We start from the raw sequence: 17,428 nt of genomic DNA on the forward strand, positions 1-17,428 counted from the left end.
TAATTTTGTAATTTAATAAGTTATAAATTAACGGAAAAACATGTTACTCACTAAACCTATATGTTATGTACACACTGGGTAAATTTCACATTTTTACTAGAGCAAAAGCCGTTCTTATTTAATCCTGATTACAAAAATGCCGACTTTAAATGTCTCCAGTATTACATGGAGGAGTATTGTTCTATTGTCTGTATCCACGTATGTTATTTTAAGGCGGTATAAATTTGACACCACAATATTTCCAAACCAAAATTTGACTGCATTGCCTTATGCCCTGAGAAAGAATTAAAACGCATTACTTTTAAAATTTACTTGCCAATTTTAGGTAACAATTAGTTAAGAATCATTAATATATACACAGATGACGATGTAAGATATTTTTCTGCGATATTTTAAACCCATTATATTGTGTGAATGGTAAATCAGAATATAATTACAATGATATACCGTTGAATATCTATAGATTAATTTATTTCTTGTTTAGCGTTTGTTATTGACGATGGATGGTTTTAAATAATAGAAGATCGGACATGTTTTATACATTCTGTAAAATATAACGATGGTAAATTATCGAACTCCTACTATCCTTTCAAATTCAGTAAGCTATAAGTTTTGTATTTATATTAATATATAATAAGAATATTGATTTACATACTTATTCATTCGTATCATTTTTGTGACTTGTAATTTTCCACACAATTAATTCTGAGTTTACCAGTTTTTCAAGTAGAATTTTTATAGTGATGGACAATAATAAAACATTTGTGTGGCATAATTAAAAACCTTTTTCCTAACACTGTAAAGTTCTAATCTCATTCATAAACTAAGTGAATAACCCCACCGGAATAAAAAGGTTAAAAAAGTCTTATATATCTCTTAAAAACAATATTCTGTCTAGAAATTAGTTGCTAGAGTAAGATGTTCACACGTACTCACAAAATTGCCCGAAACATTACTTGGAATCACCAATCAGACAGTTCCTACATGATATTCGACACAATCATATTGTGCAAATATTACAAATTTACAAACTTATTAAATTACATTTTTATTACATGCATGTTTTTTTTAGAAATTTGTTAACACAATCAATTTGTATACAAATAAAAACATGTTATTTCACGAAGCTACAACTTAAGTAAGTAATAGGCCAGTTTATAACCACCAGACGTGACAGTCAGTTGAAGTCTTAGCTACTAAGAGCGCTGCAAAATTATTTCTGTTCTTTGCTGCCAGGTAGGGTGGAGAATATTATTGCACACAGCTGCAAGATGTACTGTTGTAGATATATTTTCTGTAGAATTAAATAATTAATTTTATATGTTACTAAGTATGAATGGGTTTTAGACATATAATATTTTAAGACATTTTGAATTCTACTTTTAAAAAATCGTGTGTCACATAACACAGTTCATAAAAATACTGAAAATAGTATTATTTGCTTTTAATTTATTTTTAACTCTGAGACTAAACTGAAATAATGTATTCAAAAAGACATCCCCTGAACCCTGAAGGAAACAGGATTTTTCCGGACATTTGCCATCGTTCAGTGAAACTAGAAATCAGTAACACTACGTTTCGAGATCTGCAATCTGATCTCTTCTTCAGGTAATAACTAACCTAATACATAATTACAAACTAGGTTAAATTAAACAAATCGTACCCAAAAATACTCTAAAAAAAGTGCACGTTTTTTAGAGTTAGTGAAGTTGACATGGTGGTTGTGATTCCTGACTTAGGCGTGCCACAACGCTTTGGTATGATTTGTTTATTTTAACCTAGTGATTGATTCCCTTCCTTGCTGTTAGGTCTCGCGTTGAAGTAGTACTGTCTGCAACTGCTAGGTGCGCTGTTGTAGACATATCTTATGTGAAATATATATTTATTTTATATATAAATAATAAAAGTTGGGTTTTAAAAATGTACAATTCACAGGTATATAGTAATATTCTACATGTAAAAAGAATCACGTTATATTATAGTTCATAAACATACAGAATATAATTATTGGTATTATTTATTTTAATTCTCAAAGTAAATTAAATTATGATAGTAATTATAAATCCACAGGCATAGTAACGTGCAACGAGGACGGATTAGCGTGGCCCAATTCTATAGATTTAAAATTTTGAAAGCTGTCAGTCATTTTCTCTTACCTGAGAATTGACGATCAGCTGCTAATAATCTTATGTAATAAATGTTCATTATTATAGAATATCATTAATATAAGACTACTATTAATTGAAGAATGCTTGGTGAAACCGGAATTATTGAGTCACTCAGTATTTTGAAAGTTGCAATTTTTTACATCTCTCAGTATTAAATAAAATTATGGTAGTAATGATAAATCCAAACGCCTTTAAGTGTCCTTCCATCGTAAAAAATAATCTTAAAACCCTGAATATTGTGTTGGCATCGGAAGACCTCAGGGTTGTTTAAGCTTTTAACATTTTAAAAGCTATCGATCAATTTCCCTTGCCATGGAATTGACGGTCAGCTATTAATATACTCATTTAGTCTACTTACAGTACACTCTGTATAGGATTATAAAAATTAGAATATTACTAATTGAAGAAAACTAGCTGAAACATGGACTATGGAGTCACTCAATATTCTGAAAGATGTAATGTTTTCTATACATAAGAATTACATAAATACAAATGTATGGTGAGTTTTTTAGCGAAAATAGGGCGAATACTATATGTTACATACATACACCATTATACTTGTTTGATTTTTTTTAAGACTCGGCAGGACTCGAAGCTGGGCGCTTATGCTAGGGGCAGAGGTTGCGTCTGCAACAACGGAGAAGTGTGCGTCAAGCTCCTGACTGTCAAGACTTCATAAGGTGGAGAACATGTTGAAGGCTGGTTTCAAGTATAAAGACCTCTCCTTTAGCTCCTGTCTGATATTTTCTATCGAAGAGTTGCAGCCTTCATTACCACCAATGTGCTCAGACATTAGCGGAGATACCACTTCTCCCCCTCTCTAGCTACAGCAATAACGGTCTCATGATTATATTCAATTCGTATAGTTCAATTGTAGTGAAATTCTGTATTTCAGTTTTAATAATTAGTGTTTTGTTTAGTTTTTCTATTCAGTGCACGTTTTAGAGTTAGTGAAGTTGACACACAACATGGTGGTTGTGATTCATGACATATTCTCACAACGCTCTGGTATGATTTGTTTATTTTAACCTAGTTTTTAATATTATGTGTTAAGTTAGTTATTTACCTTAAGAAGAGATCAGATTGCAGATCTCGAAAACGTAGCGTTACTTATTTTTTGTTTCACTTAACGATGGCAAATGTCCAAAAATTCTTGTTTTTGCTACTCTGGGATACCGTAGCAGACATGTTTATAACAATACAATTCTATATTTAAAAGATTTATTGTAATTTTGGGACCCAACCCCTTTTACTTCTAATCTGTATACGAAATAACTTTGGTTGATATTTGTTCCATACAATGTTGAAGTATGTATGAGTGAATATCTCAGTAAATGCTTTAAAAACTACGTTTTTTGATTGTTACGTTGTGAAGACGCTTTTATTTTACTTAGAATAATACTAGTATGTAACGTTTTGATATTTTGCATTATGTACTAGCATATGTTTCTAAAAATCTTTTATGTTATAAACTTAATTTATTGTAACGAATAATCAGTATAAAGGATTTAAACAACTTCGATAGTTTTTAATCCTTCAGCAAAATGCAGTAATCACCTCAGCTTTGCTAGAACACTCATCTTACATTAATATTTCCTCAATTCTTGAATTAAACATTCTAGTTTAAAAACATTAATTCAGCACTTTTTTGTTAATCAACATGCAATTAGGTACAAAAAAATGAATGCCACAGGAAAACATTACAACTTTAGAAATATGGAGTGACTCAATATCCCATTTTTCACCAAGCTTTTTCAATAAATATTAGTCTTATATTCTTGTTATTTTTTAATACTGAACATTTATTACACGAGGATTTTAACAGCTAACTGTCAATTCTCAATTAAGAAAAAATCAACAACAACTTTCAAAATATGAAATTAAATTAAATGAGTTATACCTTACGTACACATTTAGGGGCTTATGTTTTTTATGACTACCATAATTTAATTTACGTCCGAGAGTTAAAAACATTAATACAAATAATATTATATTCTGTATGTCTTTTTAAATTTAAAATTAAAATATAAATCCGTGAATTGTGCATCTTCAAAAAACATTCTTTATTGTTATAATTTAAATAAATATTTAATTTACAAAAATATGTAAGTACATCAGCGCACCTAGAAGTTGAAGACAATAATATCTCAACACGAATCCTGGCAGCAAAGATCAGAATTAATTATTTTGTAGCGCTGTTAGTGGCCAAGACTACAACTAACTGTTGTTGCATGGGGGATAAAAATTGAACAAATTGCTCAGCTCTTGGAGACAAGACCTACCAAATCTTACATTACCTATAGCATTGCAGCTATAATATAAATACCAAAGAGAAATGAATAACAGGTTAATAAGTAAATAAATATCTTGTTTACAAAATCGTACTGGAATGGGATACAAATTTAAGTGAGGTCTTTTCATTCGGACATTTCTTTGTTTTGGAATGATACGTGAACCTGGAAGGCTATTCAGGGTTGCACAACCTACGGCCCGCGGGCCGAATCCGGCCTGCGAGTCAGTTTTATGTGCCCGCCTTGTTGCCAAAACAACCAAATTTGTTTTACAAGCATTTGAAATATTAAATAAATAAAAATTTTGAGAACCAAGCAGTCCAGCCGATTTCTCGTAGAACGAGCCGTATTCATTTGGTGGAGTATGAGTGTTGAAAGAAGTAAAGTAGTTGCAGACAGATTTTCACTGACTATGGTGGTGGCTGCCGGCTGGCGAATATAGAGCGCGCGTAGGCACGGCACAGCGCGCGGTGCGGCGACCGGAAGAATATTTCAAGAACATAAAGAAGTTTGCTCGAACCATGGTTTCGTTGTTCGGTTCGACTTATGTATGTGAGCAGGCATTTTCCAAGATGAAACTTTATCAAATCAAAATTTCGGTCATCCCTTACAGATGAACATTTAAAATCTTTATTAATGATTGGGACCACTAAGTTTTGAGCCTAAGTGGAAAGATATTCTCAGCACTAAGCAGTTCCAAGGATCTCATTGAACTTTTTGTCAATACTGGTATTTTGATTTTAAAAATATGTAAAACAAAACAACCTCACTTTTTGTCATTTTTATGGTGGTAATTTGTATGTCCTAGTATCCTAGTAGGATTAATTAAAATCAGTGTATTCAATGTATTGGTGACTTTTTAATTGTTCCTCAGAATTAGAGCAAACATCCAAAAGTCTGGTTTTATATTGATTTCTACTAAAAGAAGCTAAAAAACATAATATATTTATAAACCTTTACCTAACAACAAATAAATAATAAGAAATTACAATAATCAGGAAAACAAGGGCCAAATAACCTTAAAAACTCATATTTTGCACAAGATTTCTGGAAACAAACCCCGGGCAATACGTTTGTTTGGGGTTCCAAATCCCCTAGGATGTTGGCCGGCCTGGCCATAAAGGCTCTTTACAATGTGGGCCTTGGGTAAAAAAGGTTGGGCACCCCTGGGTATATATTAAAGAAAATGTTTTTAATAGAACACTACAACAATATTTAGAACTAAGGGGCTTATATAACAGGAGATGAACTCAATAAAATAAAACTCAATAACCTTCAAACAACTTTAAGACTCTATTTGTGTGTAAGATTATGCAATATGTATAATTTGAAAGATAATAGAAGATAATCTCTCTCTCTCTCTCTCTCTCCTCCTCTCTCTCTCTCTCTCTCTCTCCCTCCCTCCCTCCCTCCCTCACTCCTACCCTCCCTCCTACCCTCCCTCCCTCCTACCCTCTCTCCCTCCCTCCCTCCTTTTATTGGGATTAGGTTATTTATACTACCAATAATATGCTACCAATTTTATTTTCTGTGTCCATAAGCTGTGATATAACACGGTTCTTTTTAAGTGTAGAGTAAAAAATTTATATTTAGCAATTTTCCATCTTTAGAACCCATTTTTATTTTTTCACAAATAAAATACTTATTTATTTTTCACAGAAGATATGTCTACGACTGCGTACCTAGGAGTTGCGAACGATACAAACTCAATACGTCGTCTGTTTAGCAAATATGGTATAAATGTCACAACGCTGGCCTAGAATTGAACCAACTGCAGGACTATGATGGCCAAAAACTGGGACAAATTTCTAACCTTCAGTTGGTAAAAACAAACCTAAAATTTCATCACCCGTGCAAATGAAGGTGTGACATTTATGGGTTTTTTCTAGCCTTTATTATCTGATCTGGCTTCAACGTAAACAGTTGAAATGTGATATGTATAATATGAGCACAATGTCATGTAATGAAATACCAAAGAGAAATTACCAGTTTTCTGAATGCAAGTAATGTCTCGGATAGTTGTTAAAAACTTTACCTAGTTGTTCGATCATAAATAAAATACATTGTTTCTAGGAGAGAGGAAAAATACATTCTTTCTTAAATATATTCGAGTGGGGAAATAACTTTCATTAATAATGTAATTTGATAAATGAATTTTTTATGTTTGAAAAGTTTTATAGTTTCTACATATAATTTGAGAATACTTTGTGTTATTTATATCGTTAAAATTAGGTACTTATGTATAGTTTTCAGTAAATGCTCGCTAACTTAATCAAATAACGATTTAAAAATGATGCAGGGGAATAGAGATTAATATGGTTTGCAATATTTTGCAGTGCTAATGGTTAAGAGGAACAATAATAATAAACGAATGAATCGAACATAAAAAAATAAATTTTCCATCAGCTAGTATGTAGAATATTTTTAAGCATCAACAGTCATATTCATTAAGAATTATAGACTGATTCATCTTATTATAACCCCCCCCTAATTATGTCTATATTTAAAAAATTAACTAAGCTGCACACAATTTCTAGTTTCCTTTAAATAAAAAAAATTATTGAAGGTTCTAAATAAAAAATATTTGTGATATATATATATATATATATATATATATATATATATATACATTAAATTGTATAAATGGCAATTGCCTTATTTTAATTTCAATAAACATTGAAATCGCAAAAAGTACTTGCTCCGCAGGGAGTCGAACCCGGATCTCTCACTTGCGGGTGAATGTGCTACCATTACACCACAGAGCGCTTACTTTTTCCGATTCAATTATTTTGTATTTGGCCGTATCCTGTCATATATATATATATATATATATATATATATATATATATATATATATATATATAATATTATATATATATTTTATGTATGACATATTGAACTTTTAATCTGCAGAAAAGTGACAAACAGTTTTACGTATTTTTTAATACACTAGGGTTGCGATTAATATCTTTTCATCCCGCATACAAATGATAGCTGTCTGTCTGACTCCTGGCTCCGTGAGTACAGATCGTTGCTCGGCTCCTGTAATCTTTTTGTACTACTAGCATCACATTTGCGCTTTGTACATGCGTTTTATTATTGTACGGCACTACAAAACTTAAACTTGAAAAACTAGTAAACTCAGAAATCTGTGGAAAATTATGTCACAAAAATGATACGAATAAATAAAGTATATGAATCATTATTCTTATTACTATAAATAGAAAAGATATCACTCACTTAATTTGAAAGCACAATAAGAATTCCGTAACTTACCATCTTTATATGTTACAAAATCTATACAACATGTCCGATCTCCTGTTATAATTCCAAACCATCCACCTTCAATAACAAACGTGAAGAAAGGAATTACTTAATTTATTAATTTAGAAGTGTTTATCCTTGTAAATATATTCTAACTTACCATTCACACTATATAATGTGAAAATGGTTGCGATATTGTGCTCCGCCGTTTCAGTCCGATTAACCAAAAAGAGTCACATTGTCAAATCTTGTGTTTTTACTAAAGTTAAGTACCAAATTTCGTAAAGTAACATAGTATATTTCCACCGTAATCAAAACAGGAAGTATATAAAATTAAATTATAATAAAAACAGTTGCAATATGGACAATAAGGATATGCTTATTAACAGGACAAAACTTTATCATTCGCAGGTTAGATTGATTTACGAAATGACACTTGTTGCAACCTTGAAACGATTTATGAGATGCTTTTTCTTGATAGATTCAGATACGGTTAGGAGTAAAATAATCCTCAAATTGTAAATGACATTTTCAAATACCGACTTTCGTATTTAATTAGTTTTAATAAAAACTTTACGTTTTTGCCATATAAGTTGTGAAAACACTTTTATTTTACATTAAACAATACTAATAGGTAACTTTTCAATATTTTACATTATGTACTATCACATGTTTCTAAAATTCCTTTATGTTTAAGCTTAACTTATTTTAAACGGGTAATGATTCAAACAATTTCAAAAGTTTTTGATTCTTCGGCAAAAATGCAGTAATTGGCTTCGCTAGAACACTCATGTTAAAATAATATTTACTTCTTGTTCAAAACATTCTAATTTAATGAAATATTAATTTAATTCAGCCACTTTTCTGTTAAATCGACTTACAATTAGGTACCGGTACAAAGAACTGATATCCACATGAAAACATAACAAATTTCAAAATATAGAGTGACTCAATAATTTATGTTTCACCAAGCTTACTTTTGTCTTATAATCTTATTATTCTACATTACCATTACAGTACATACATTACATGAGGATACTAACAGCTGACCGTCAATTCTCAGGTAAGAGAAAATGACTGACAGCTTTCAAAATTTAGGTTGTTAATGTAGGCACAACGCTAAGCCACCCTTCATCTTCTTCACGAGGCGTTTGGATTTATCAATACTACAATAATTAAATTTACACCTGAGAGTTAAAATAAATAATAGCAAAAATATTATATTCTGTATGGTTATGAACTAAGATATAACATGATTATTTTTTAATGTGGAATATTACTATAAAATATCTGTGAATTGTACATCTTTAAAACCCAACTTTTATTATTTATATATAAAATGAATATGTATTTCACAATAAGATATGTCTACAACAGCGCACCTAGCAGTTGCAGACAATACTACTTCAACACGCAGCGCTCATAGCGACCAGGACTAGAACTAACTGGTAGAATGTACATTCCGAAGAAAAATGAATAACATGTTAATAAGTAAATACGAATGTTTTTAATAGACCATTCCAACCATATTTAGTATTAGGGCTTAGTAATGTTATCTATAATTATCTTTCATTGTTTATATCCTAACATTATGTCCCCAACCCTATTTATATCTCTCCTAACGAAACATTTATCTACATAAACAATTTGTCCAAAGCTAATGAGCAATTCATGGGAAGAGTAAAATGAGGTAATATAATTTTAAAATGGCTAATTTGGTGACAATCTTCAATGTAATTACTATAAATCTCACACACGTTTACGCTAAATTATTCCCATGATTATGAATATGTATAATTTTAAAGGTGCTATGAATGTACATCAAAACACTTTTAATTTTGTTTTGAAATTTGGTAACCGCTATTTTAATTTTTTTATTAATATTACAAAAGCATACATTTTATAACAAACACTAAAATTGTAAATATTAAACTATTGTAGGAATAATCATAACACAAATTGTGCCCAACTCACACCGGTGATGTGAATTACAACAAACTTTGTGCCAAGATAAGAACTTGACATTAGTATTTGGTGTGTTTCGTGGTGTATCCACGAATGAAATAGATTAATATCCAACATCAAATTTACGATCTCTGTTACGACAGATCTTGTTGCCAAAAATTATTGGAAACGTACCAGGAATTAAGCGAACTGTAAGTATAGATTAGATAATCGGGAACAATTATACAAGTATTACAGAGTAGTATTCATAATACGACAAAATATAGAATGTCAAAATTTGTAAATATAGAATGTCAACATTTGTAAGATGTGCATAATATGATCGTGTGAATCATCAAATAGAAACTGAATGATTGCTGCATCAAGTAATGTTTCAGACAATAAAATTGTGAGTACGTGTAAACATCTTATCCTAGAGACTAATCCATAGACAGAATATCGTTTTTATGAGGGATAGAAGACTCTTTTCTTTTTTATTCGGGTGGGGTTATTAAACATTGTTTATGAATGTGATTAGAACTTAAAATGTTAGAAAAAGTGTTTAATTTATGCTACAATATGCCAAAACGTCTTCAATAAATAAAACCTACTGAGGGTGGATCTTTATATAATAATAATTTCTAGAAGTAGTCCATGCATATTTGTAAGTAATTAGCTTTAATGTGGATTCAATTTTTCTAAGTAAAGTTTTCAATATCTTAAATCTTATTATGCATGATGTCTTCAAATGCATCGGGAGAACGGTCATTCAGCATTCTCAAACGTGTGAAGAATTACCTACGCACCTCAACCACTGACACCAGGCTGTCCAGCCTAGTTGGGTTTTCTGCAAATGCTGAACTGTTGAATGAGCTGATTTTTGATGATATTGTAGACGAGTTTACTGCATTAAAATCTAGAAAGGTTTATTTGTAAGGAAATATAAAACATAAAACTATTCATGTAATCAATGTATAATGTCACTAATGTGATTTGAATATTATAAAGTGTACAAAGCCACTAACTTAGTTTTAATTGTAAGTCCCAACCTTTTTTATTTTGTGTAGTTCTGTTTTTTTTAGGTAGGGGGGGGGGGGCCGCAAGTTAACATGTGCTTAGGGGCCGCTAAGGTCATAATCCGCCACTGGATATATTACAACACATTTTATATTAAGCTAAATAACCATTTGGTAAGCGATAATAAAATATGAACCTGTAAAGACCATGTAATTTATACCGAAAAGCTTAAATTTCCTCAAAACACAATACGGTAATAGAATGTGCGTCTAGGTGTAACTATGGTCAAACTTATCACATAACATAATATTTATGCTACTGTATAACGAGTTGCTCATGTTGCTAAAATCAGAAAAAGAACAAAAGTATTTGTATTTCTACGGTAATATCCCTATATAGCCTCAATAATATTAGACACGTATAGACTAATAATAAAATTATTTCGTTTTATTTAAGGGAAACGAGATTCAATAACTCAACACGTTGCTCGTAGCAAAGATGGGAACTAATTTTCGTGCGCTCACGATGGCCAAGAATAGAACTAAGTAACTGTTGCGTCAAGGCGGCTAAAAAGAGAACAAACTGTTGTGCTCTTGGTGGTGAAAACGAACTTAATATTATATCCATTTTAGCATTGGTAGTATGGCATAAGTTCCAATCAGATTCGTGCTGAATTTCAAAACTATTTTACTAAACATCATTTATAGGTGGTTTATAGAGTAGGTGGTTTTGACAGTTTTGTAACGTGTGATATTTAATTTGCTAGTTTTGCAGCCTATAAGAATTTACCTGATATGTCAAACCTGTGAGGAAACAATTCATAGTTTTATACGAGAATATGTGTCTTGTTTACTACTCGTACTGGAATGGGAAACAAATTCTAGTGAGCTATTATCTATCCATATATTTTCTTAGTTTATAAAAATACTACAAAGAAATAAAGTTTCGGAATTAAAAACAACTATATAATTATTTAATAAAATAATTCAATCATATATATAACCGAAGTGGGATAGTCATGTTAATCTATAAGTACATTTTATTTTTAACGCCCTACCAGCATTTTCCCAGCCCTATCCCTATCTCTCCTAAAAAACACTCATCTATTTAAACAGTTTATAAAAACACAATGCAAACGAACTAACTTAACCTTAAAATCCTTAATCTTGATTATAAAACACAATAAACACCGTTATTTATTCTAGTATTTTTGGAATATTTCTAATTTTATAACTACTTCCTCCGCCGGGAGCCGAACCCGGATCTCTCACTTGCCGGGTGAATGTGCTACCATTACACAACAGAGCGCTCACTTTTTCCGATTCAATTATTTTGTATTTGGCCGTATCTGTCACATATGCGTATAAATAAGCAAACTAACATATGATCGGAAGACCAAATACCTGTCAAACGACTTTTATTTACATTAAATTGTATAAATGGCAATTATTAAAATGTTTACAAGGAATTGCCATTTATACAATTTAAAGTAATTTTATAATTATAAATATATATGTCCAAAAATCTTTTGTTAAGTTCTACTTGGTTATTAAAACAGAATTCTCTATATAGAACTTCTTTAAATCATTGTTGATAATGAACGAAGTAAGAAAAACCAACAAGATATTGAATGCTTCTAAAATTAAATTATATATACTACTTGAAATGATCCATTTTCCGTAATAAATTATTCGACCTAAAATAATAGCGTGAATGAATCTGAAGTTTAACATTTTTCATATGTATGTTATGTATTTATTGTGTGCCCAAAATTATGTTATAGGAAATAAATATATATACACATTTTTTAATATATTCGAATGGGGTAAACCAATTTTTGTATTAAAGTAAAAAGAACTACATTCTACCTTAGAGCAATTCTGTCTCATATAAGAGGTTGTCAGGATCTTACTCTAACTTTGCTTAATTGTTTACTGAATCATTTTTCATATCTAAACATAGCTTTCTCTGCTTTCGTTATTCGTTACTTATCAAGTTCCTTTATTGTACGAAGGTAATTTGATCAGAATAAATGCCAAGTTTGTGCAAAACTTAACACTTAATAATATTATCAGAATTGTTAGTGGTCGCTGCCTTATACACCCGAGTTCCTTGGTGGTCTTCATAACAAAAATTGTTTTTGGTATTCGAGACTAGATAACGTTGTTGAGAATATCACTGGGATATTGAATTACCCCATGCAGACATTTTGGGATTTTCTGTAGAAAGATCCCTGAATACAGGTTTTATATTCTCACATGGCACATGAAAAAAATACTTTGCTTATATGAGGGCTGCCAACATAGCATAAGCAAATTATCAATACCATTACTTGTTTTGCATAAACAATATAGTTGGCGCACCTAAAAACATAGGTGCAGTTCATCGTGAAAAAAATATTTAACAGATTGTAATGTAATATTTTTCGTATTCAATTAAAGTAAAGTGACTTCAAAAAGTCGATAATTTGGATCAAAACACTTTTCGACCTCCCTTAAACAGGAAACCATTGCAATTTTCAGAATAGAGCTTCACGTTGTGTAGACTAGAGTTTTTTTTTATTATTTGTCATGTTTAAATTTTTTTTTTATTCTGTACAGTGCACTTATACTATATCAGTGATGAGATGAACAAGTCCATTATTCGATTATATAAAAAAATGTTAAATTTTTTAATTTTTAATTTTGAGAAATTAATTGATAACGACAATTGAGTAACAAATTATTTTATTATAAAACAAACAGTTACCAGAGACCGTTGCATGCAATTTCCTATTAGACAACAGAAACGTCATATGCATACTCCTTTTTATCATAAGAAATATTCCTAAGGTTAGTGTTATAGATATTCCAACCACTTTTTACATTTCAGTATAATTGGGATTTAGGTTTTTAAGAACAATGTTTTGACGCTCTTAAGTTGAAAAGTAAAACAGTTTTTATAACAAAAATTATAAAATAAAAAAACATTCTCTGTCAGATCAGATTTCGTAATATTTGAACGAACAGCTCCAACAATTTCAGTTACACATTATTTTAGGTCAATGGGAAGGAAGAAATGTAAAAGTCGAAGTCCGCAGTCTTCTTTGTGAAAGTACTTATGATGTAATATGATCGAATCATATTATAATTTGGTTCATAAGTAATCATATTTAAGGTATCTATTATTTCAATGTTCATAGTTAAAAAAGTAATAATTAAGTTGAAAAAGTAAAACAGTTTTTATAACAAAAATTATAAAATAAAAAAACATTCTCTGTCAGATCAGATTTCGTAATATTTGAACGAACAGCTCCAACAATTTCAGTTACACTTTATTTTAGGTCAATGGGAAGGAAGAAATGTAAAAGTCGAAGTCCGCAGTCTTCTTTGTGAAAGTACTTATGATGTAATATGATCGAATCATATTATAATTTGGTTCATAAGTAATTATATTTAAGGTATCTATTATTTCAATGTTCATAGTTAAAAAAGTAATAAGTAACGTTCACATTCGAAATTGTGACTAACCTTTATTTCAAAGTATCCCGGCCGATATAAAATTGCGGGAAGTAGCTAGCCCCTTCCACGCGCATCACGGCCGCGCAGTGTCTTTGTGTCCGTCAGTCTGTCATTGACCTTGGCTGAGACAAAAGGCGTCCGTACAGACCCACCAAGTGATTGACTTACTTCAATTTACCTTTGCGTAGTGATTGCAGATTTAGCGTTAGTGCAAAGTATTGATTATATTATTTATTTTGTTGTTATGTGATTTGTGTGGTGTTGATTTATTACCTTTGGTATATAATGTCAAAAAAACTAAGTGGTGCTGAGTATCGGAAACGAAGGTTAGAGAAAGGTCACGCAGAAAAATCTTGAACTTAAGAAAGTAAAGAAGTTATCTACCTACTTTTCGAGGGACACTTCAGTAGTTGCAGTTTCTCAAGAACCCACTTGTAGCTCACAAGTACCTACAAGCGATGAGGACTTGGAGCAAACACCTGTAGGCTTACCTGAAGATGCAGAAGACCACGTCCTTCTTCAGGAACCTATTTCTAAGGTAGGCCTAGTTAAAGCTGAAGGTACCGATTGCGAGTTGAACCTTAAAGAAAATGTAACAGCTGTTATAAGTTCTTCTGATAAGGGTAATTTAGAAAACACTCTTACAGCCAAACAAAAACGGCAAATAATAAAATTAGGCCCTCATCAGCCTAAAGGGCCATTTTCAAAAGAATCAGAAGGGAGAAATAAAAATAGGGGATTTGACGAGAAATGGTAACTTATTTTCAAAAGAATAAAGAAAACCAATTGAGAATAAAACGTAATTGTTTATGCTATTCAAACATCCTCAATGTTTGCTATTGTCAGCCATGCTGGCTTTTCAATATGGCCTATACTGATGTGGGATTTTCGAAAGGTACGTCTGATTGGGAACATTTAGGTCGAAACATAAAAGACCATGAAGAAGATTCGCAAAGTCATGCAATTGCGTGTGAAATATACTATCGCTGGCAGTTAGGCCTAACAGTTGATAGTGAGAATCTGGAGGAGATTAAAAAAGCCACTGATTACTGGAGACAAGTTTTAAGGCGAGTGGTGGACGTCATTATTACGTTAGCTACAAACGACTTACCACTGAGAGAGCACAGATTGAGTAATGACGATGAAGATGCAACTAAATCGAAAGGAAATTTCCTTGAGATAATACATATGCTAGCAAGATATGACCAGGTCCTTGCAGATTTAATTAAGTTACCAAAACGTAGTGTTAACTACCTTAGTCCTCAGATTCAAAATTAGCTGATCAACCTGATTTCCAAAGAGATAAAAAAAGAAATCAAGGAAGAAATGAAAAAAAAAGTCCCTATGTGTCTATTATCTTTGATACAACTCACGATATAGCGAAAACCGATCAGCTGAGTACAGTGTTTCGTTATATAAAGATAAAAACTGACGAAGGCGACAGGCCAGTACAACTAGTCATAGAAGAAGCGTTCGGGGGCTTTTTGGAAGTGGAAAGCCAGAAATCAGAATACTTATCAAATGTTGTTTTCAATATCATAGTAATATTGATAGTTATTGAAAGTCTGTTGCTTGAAACTATGGACATGATTTCTAAAAAACTGCAAAGTACCGAAGAAGACTTGGAACACGCAACAAAAATGCTCGTAAATCTCAAAACAAAAATAACAAACTTAGGAATGAGTGGCAAACAGTTAAAGCAGATGCAACTAAGCTTTGTTTGCAATGGAAAGTTGTACCACATTTCATTGACTCAAGAACAAAAAAGAAGACAAGAATGTTTGATGAAGTGCAAGTTGATGACCCTATTAAAGACAATGAGAAACGTTTCCGGGTTGAGGTGTTCAACCGTAGCCTTTACATAATCACAACACAGCTGACAGAGCGTTTTGAGGCTGTTACTCACATTACTAGTAGTTTCCAATGTCTGAAGCCTTCTGTTTTAGTTGGAGCAAGTGATGAAGAAATCTTAGAATCAAGCAAAATTTTGATATTAAACTACCAAGATGACGTCTTCCTTAACTTAGGTCCACAGCTTGTAAGGCTAAAAACTTGTTTTTTAAGTCGCGTGGAAAAACTCAAAAGTATAAGGGATCTTGCAGATACTTTAATAGTGCGTGCTCAAGTTGGTTCCAGCTTTCCAGATGTTGTGAATGCTTGTTTGATTTTTTGACACTACCTGTTACAAATGCAAGTGCAGAGATATCATTTTCAAAACTTAAACTGATAAAGAACTATTTTCGCAGCACCATGTCCCAAGAACGTCTGAGTGCCTTGGCAACCATATCTATAGAGCGCAGCAGAGCCAGGCACATCAACTTGGACGACACAATAACACAGTTTGCTAGCATGAAGTCACGAAAGAAGATTAGTTAAGATAGTAATATGCGAGTTGGTTTTGTAACTACTTAACTACTATGTTCACGGTTTAGATAATGTGCTCAAATTTAAACTAGGGTTTTCAATACATATTTATTAAATATATTGAAATTTGTACTTTCATTCCAAACCCTATGGAATTGAATTGAGATTTAAATACATATTGCTATACACGTAAACTAGGTCTCTTACAGGGAACAAAACTTTATAAAGAATAGTAGACTGTAAGTTATTATAAAAAATGATGTTTGGTCAAAGACGCCTTACATTGCTGATGAAATGATGGCCAAGAAAGGTTTGTTACGGTAGTGAGGTGAACTGTCGGCACTGATTGATCATGTAGGTAAAAGTTGGGGAAGGGGCGCCAGCGACTGAGTCGCTCCATGGCGCCAAAATCCTCACTACGCGACTGGCCCCGATCATTAATATGTATACATAATTAAACTGAGAAACCTATTCAAGACATATGTTTTTCCAATGTCATAATGCAGTTTATATTATTACTCCGATTAAGGAAATATACACCTAAGTATATCTAAAAAGCCTATTTCAGTCAAAAGGCGTTTATTTCTTACCCTAGTTATCTACTTACTGATTGGGTATTATCAGTGACATAGTAGCGTTGGCACTGTTGTCCTAATCGAGAATATATTTGTGAGTCCAAAAAGTGTCTGCAACTTTCTTATATGCCATCATATTTTTTAATTATGCATTATTGCATTCATCAGCCATGTCCAACATAATAATAATAATTTATCAATATGATGAAATAATTTTATTTTCTTATAAAAAACTTATTTCCATCAAATGTCATCGTTTTTGTATATCGGGAAGGTAAAATACAACAATAACGATAGTCAAAGGT

The sequence above is a fragment of the Homalodisca vitripennis genome, chromosome 2, assembly GCF_021130785.1.
Source record: "Homalodisca vitripennis isolate AUS2020 chromosome 2, UT_GWSS_2.1, whole genome shotgun sequence".
In the NCBI taxonomy this organism is placed as follows: Eukaryota; Metazoa; Arthropoda; class Insecta; order Hemiptera; family Cicadellidae; genus Homalodisca; species Homalodisca vitripennis.